The following is a 6,103-nucleotide window of genomic DNA, read 5'->3' as shown; positions in this document are numbered from 1 at the left end:
TTAACTTCAATGTAGTAGCTTGTTTGCCCAGTGCCCTAGTCGATGGCCAATTTCTTGACCCACACAGAGCTGCCACCCTGCTCAGTTGGCCTGCTCACAAGGGCACTGACCTCTGCCAGGCCCCTGCAATGCAGGGCTGTGCCTCATGGCTTCTGACTGGATTACTAAGGAAGGGAGAAAGAAAGGGAGGGGAGTCCGGAGAGACATTCTATTTGAAGCAGGAACCCTCCCCGATTTGATATTCCTCTCTGTGTGCCGACGCAAATTTAGAAAAGCACAAGAGGAGGAAGAAAGGATGTGAACTGCCCCTCCTCTAGGGGCTTACCAATCAAATCGTCAGGAGAGCTTCTTTCTGAATGCGGAAAGTGAAAACCCAGCGTCTCATCACCTACTGCTCACTGTGCATATGTCTGGCCTTTGAACTTGTGCATCCTCACATAGCCAGGCATTTGGTCTCCACAGAAGAGAAGGTGAAGTTTCCAGAGTCCCACATCCCACGTATTCACACAAACTGACATTTTATTTAATTTTTTTTTGATTGATGGATTTTAGAGACTGAAGAAGGGAGAGAGAAAGAGAGAGAGAGAAACATCGATTTGTTGTTCCACTTATCCCTGCATTCATTGGTTGAATCTTTTTTAATTTTTTTAGTCTTGTATGTACCCTGACTGGAGATCAAACCTACTACCTTGTTATCAGGACAACACTCTAACCAGCTGAGCTACCCAGCTAGGGCTCAGTCACTTTTCAAAAATTGTATCAAATGGTCATATTTGAGGTCTAGTCTGTGACCTCCCCTTTCCTGAGCTAGTGCCAACCCTGGAATATAGCTGATTAAAGACCAACTTTTTAAAAAAATAGGTATAAAGTCTGATGAAGCAATTACGCTGTTCTCCCAGGAGGAAATTCAAGCACATGTTCCCTTCCTTCCTTCCTTCCTTCCTCCCCACTGTTAGGGTCGCCGAAGGAGGAACGCACGAGGCCAAAAGGGATAAAGAATTATGAATTCTGGCTCGCACCCAGGGAGGGGGAGTTAGAGATTTTAAAGACTCCAGGTGGTTTTTTTTCTGGGTGGAGAATTCTCAGGGCGGGTCCTGAGGGGAAAGATAATGGTCTTAGCAAGTGGAATGTGGTCCTCGCCAGTGCTAAGCAAAGGGAATGTCTGTTGTGAAGTGATCTAAAGGTCAGTTACCAGGGGGAGGGGGTGTCAATTCAATTATTTGATCAGACCTAACGCCCACCTCCCTCTCTCTCTCTCTCTCTCTCTCTCTCTCTCTCTCTCTCTCTCTCTCTCTCTCTCTCTCTCTTTTCCGGGGGCCAGAGGCCCACAAGATGGGAAATTGTGATAAAACACACACACACACACACACACACACACACACACACACACACACACAAACACACACAAATACTTCTATTTTTGAGTAGTATGATAATATATTTTACTTCTCTACATTTTAAATGAAGAACCTAAGACTGGAGAACATAAAATAATACTTAAACATACAAACAACCCACTTCAGTTCTGCAGTTGGGCTGGCTTTGTATTTGGTTGGTTAAAATACATATGAGAGAGAGAGAGAGAGAGAGAGAGAGAGAGAGAGAGAGAGAGAGGAAATGGGTTTGCAGAAAAGTGATAAAGAGGTGAGAGAGCTCTCCTGGGATGTCACCTGGAAAACACAGTGTATTCAGAGAGGACAATAGGCCAACAGCACTGCGGGGTGGGGGGCTGGAAGGAGCTCAGCAGGAAGCGCTTCGTGCTCCAGCTGGGCTCTGGCCCTCATGGGTCCTGGGAGCTAAAGGAAGTGAATCCTTTTGACTGGTGCAAGAATTTCAGCGTCCCCTCTGCAAAGGATAACAGGTTTTCTGCTTTTATGATTGTGTATGCAACTTTTGAAACTTAAGGTTAAAACAGTGGGGAACCAGAGAATTCCAGAGGTTTGGCTAGCACTTGAGGAGTGACGCGTGTTTCAGACATTCCCTCCCATGAACAAGCCGGTCAGTGGTGCAGTACGGCAGCTCCCTTTGATCTGCAAGAGCAGCTTGACTCATCTTTGTTCTTGCAGAGATCAGGGCTGTCGTGTGTCACAGTTCTGACAACTTAGTGTTTGTGGCCCTTTCCCCTTGTCAAATTAAATCCATATTTCGATTGCATTTTGTCCTAGTAGGATGGGATGCAGTGGAAAGGATAATGAAGCGGTGTGGTGAAAATGACGGAAAGGCATACATCGATTTTTTGCCCTCAGTGCAGCAGGGAAAAATCACTCATCCCTCCCAGCCTCTCCCAGCAACCAGAGCCCCAGAGACCAACCTACTCCTTACCTCCCAGGGAAATAGCTCACCCCCACTCAGTGTGCTTTGGAAACAGAAAAGCATTCTATCTGAAAAAGGGGGAGGATAGCAAATAAAATATTTTAAAAAGAGAGCTAGAATTCAACTCACAAAACCCCTGTTACCAACTACAAAATGAAATTCGGCTTTGCAATGATCGTTGACAGTATTCTTCATGTCATCAGTGAAGTGAGGGTTATAATCCTGGCACTTCAGAAAGGAAGGGGGCTTTTATTCATTCATTTATTTAATGACTATTTGCTGAAGATCTACAAGGAACAAGGCATCATGCTAAGTATTACCCCACCAACAAGTCCTCACTTCTGCATAGCTTGCTATTGTCACCATTTGCACTGCTACATCCCTTCCCCCACCAAATCTGGCCCAGGAAGCTGCAAGAACCTAACTGGTCTCTCAGTTTCGACCTTTTCTTCCACCTCCCCTCCTGCACCTCATGGTACATTCTCCACACCATAGCCAAAGAGATATTTCATAGCAAAGAAATTATATTTAAAATGTGTTAAGATAAGATTACATGAGTCCCCGGCTTAAAACCCTCCCATGGCTTTGCAGTGGACTTTAGAAACTGGACTTTTTTTAATGGCCTACAGGGTCCTACACGATCTGATTCCTGACAACCGTGGGTCACTCTTTCCCCTGCAGGATACTCCAGCTACACTGGCACTTTTAATTTTGTTCCTTAATATGCTATGCTTGTTCCCTGCTCGGGCCCTTTGCACTTGCTAAGTCCTTTTTTTGGAATGCCCTTCCCCCAGGCTTGCAGATGACTGGTTCCTTCTTATCATTCAGGTCTCAAATCAAATGTCGCCTTCTCAGATAGGCTTCCCCAGGCTCACCCAGGTAATTTCTACTCCATCACCCTTTTTTTCTGTTTTCTGAACGCATAGCATTTGCCATTACCTGAAGGTGTTTGATTTGTTTGATTGTTGCTATTCGAAGTTGTCAGTGTGATGCTGAAACTGGACAACCAAGGGGTCCAGGCTGCCTGTCACTACCTGAGCCAATTAAACAAGACAGGGTTGAATCATGTATGAGCCTTTATTCCAATAATGCCGGCAGTATGGGAGAGCAGCAGGTCATTCACAAAAATCTGCTCAGCGCACACACACACACACACACACACACACTCAGGGCACTTGTAGGAGGCAACCAATAGATGTGTCTCTCTCACATACATATTTCTCTCTGTGTGTCTCTCCCCCTCATCCACTTTCTATAAAAAAATCAATGGAAAAATATCCTCGAGTGAGGATTAACAACAACAACAAAGGAGCTGACATTTCTTATGGTTATGCACAGGTTTATTTCCAGGGAATCCTGCTGAAAGCCAACATGAACGATGAGAATACTTGCTAAGGGCTCTGCTGAAAAAGGGGGAGGAAAGGAAAGCTCACAGAGGAGCAGCAGGGTCAGCCTCCCCAGGGCCTGCCTTTATTTTTCACAAGAACGGAGCTTAGGCGGGCAGGCAGGACCCCTAGGGAATCCGCACACGCTGTAGCTAGGACACAGGTCCTAAGTGAGCAAAGGCTCCTCAGGGAACTTCAGGGAAGCCTAGCAGGACGGGAGGCTCCCTCTCCCCGACTCTTGGGCCTACGACGTACCATAACCACGGCTTCTCTCCAAAAGAAGTCTCCATGGAAAATGGAAATACTCAAACAGGGCTGAACTACTTTTTAAAAAAATATATTTTACTGCCAAAACCGGTTTGGCTCAGTGGATAGAGCGTCGGTCTGTGGACTGAAGGGTCCCAGGTTCAATTCCAGTCAAGGGCATGTACCTTGGTTGCGGGCACATTCCCGGTGGGGGGTGTGCAGGAGGCAGCTGATTGATGTTTCTCTCTCATCGATGTTTCTAGCTCTGTATCCCTCTCCCTTCCTCTCTGTAAAAAATCAATAAAATATATTTTAAAAAATATATATATTTTATTGATTTTTTACAGAGAGGAAGGGAGAGGGATAGAGAGTTAGAAACATCGATCAGCTGCCTCCTGCACACTCCCCACTGGGTATGTGTCCGCAACCAAGGTACATGACCTTGACCGGAATTGAACCTGGGACCCTTGAGTTCGCAGGCCAACGCTCTATCCACTGAGCCAAACCGGCTAGGGCTGAACTATTTTTTAAAAGATATGTTTTTATAGATTTTAGAGAGATATGAAAAGAGAGGAAAAGAGAGAAACATGGATCAACTGCCTTCTGCACACCTCCTACTAGTGATCAAGCCCGCCATCCAGGCATGTTCCCTGACCGGGAATTGAACCCAGGACCCTTTGGTGCGCAGGATGACGCTCCAACCAACTGAGCCACACCAGCCAGGACAACAAAACAGTTTTATTTGCCTTATTTCATCCAGTTCTCATGAGGGACCACTATGCTAGCAGGTAATATTCTTTTCATTTCCCCCCAGATCTCATAGTTACAGGTGCTTGAAGTAAAACTTTTTTACACCCAGAATAAAGCTCTTCCCTGAACGTTTCAGGGAATAAGAAAGGAAACACCAAAAAGAGGAGGCCTGGCAGAGGGGTTAATGAGCACAGGGCTCGGTCCCACCTGGAACCTCGGGGAGACGGTGTAGAACACGTTTCCGAGCTGTCCCCAGAGAAGCAAAGAGGCCGGGTATGTATACACTCACCTCTTTCAGGCACTGCTGGAGAGCTGAGTACATTAAGACTCTGGCAATCACAGTTGGCCCCAAGAGTGGGCTAAATATGCACCTTGGGCCAGAGAAAGGCAGCAGGCACAGGGTTGCAAGTATTGGCAGGAAAAAGCCATCCGAGCGAGGAGAGAGAGGTCTGTGCCAAGGGAATAGGTGCAGGGCGCCAATGCACTTTGTTTCACTCTGATCTACGTGTGTCCCGCATGAAGTCCATTTTGGCACTGACTCGTCAAGGTGGTAGCCTGTGGCAATAACTAAAAAGTTAATAGTAGAATCAGCCTCAATCCTGTTACTGACTACAATTCCCCTAGTTAGCATCTCCCTCTTCCACCACTCATTCTGGATCCTCCTCCTCCTCAGCCAACCTTTTTTCTGGTCTTGGTTGCTCACCTCCATCTTTGAGGAGCATCAGGCCTGCACCCTCGAGGTTACTGAGCCCTCACGTGAGAACCAAGTGGTCCAATCCAGTGGGTCCTCCAATAGGGAGCCATGCTGGTGTTTTGAGTCACTTGGTATCACTTTCAACTCAGAGGTCTAAAAAAATATGGGGCCCTAACCGGTTTGGCTCAGTGGATAGAGCGTCGGCCTGCGGACTGAAGGGTCCCAGGTTCGATTCCAGTCAAAGGCATGTACCTTGGTTGCGGGCACATCCCCAGTGGGGGGTGTGCAGGAGGCAGCTGATTGATGTTTCTCTTTCATCGATGTTTCTAACTCTCTATCCCTCTCTCTTCCTCTCTGTAAAAATCAATAAAATATATTTTTAAAAAAATATGGGTCATCCCTTTCCCCCAGTGTTCAGTTATTCCAGTAAATGGCCATAAATCCTTTTGTGGAAGGATTAAGAGAGTCACTACTGTATATACTTACTGCAGCATTTTAGGGCCATTCCTCAGTAGTCAGCATCTTCTTCAACTGATGGGCCCTAGATGTGAGAACTGGCTCGGTTCTGGAAACTGGGTGAGGGACTGTGATTTTCCATCACCGTGGCTGACCTCAGCTTTCTACTCACTTGTATTAGTTGCATATTTGCTGCATAACAAATTACCACAAACTTAGCAGCTTAAAACAAAATCTATTTTATTAGCTTACATTTTTC

Source organism: Cnephaeus nilssonii (assembly GCF_951640355.1).
Source record: "Cnephaeus nilssonii genome assembly, chromosome: 15".
Classification (NCBI taxonomy): Eukaryota; Metazoa; Chordata; class Mammalia; order Chiroptera; family Vespertilionidae; genus Cnephaeus; species Cnephaeus nilssonii.
The sequence above is the reverse complement of the archived record's forward strand: the minus strand, read 5'-3'. Positions refer to the sequence as shown.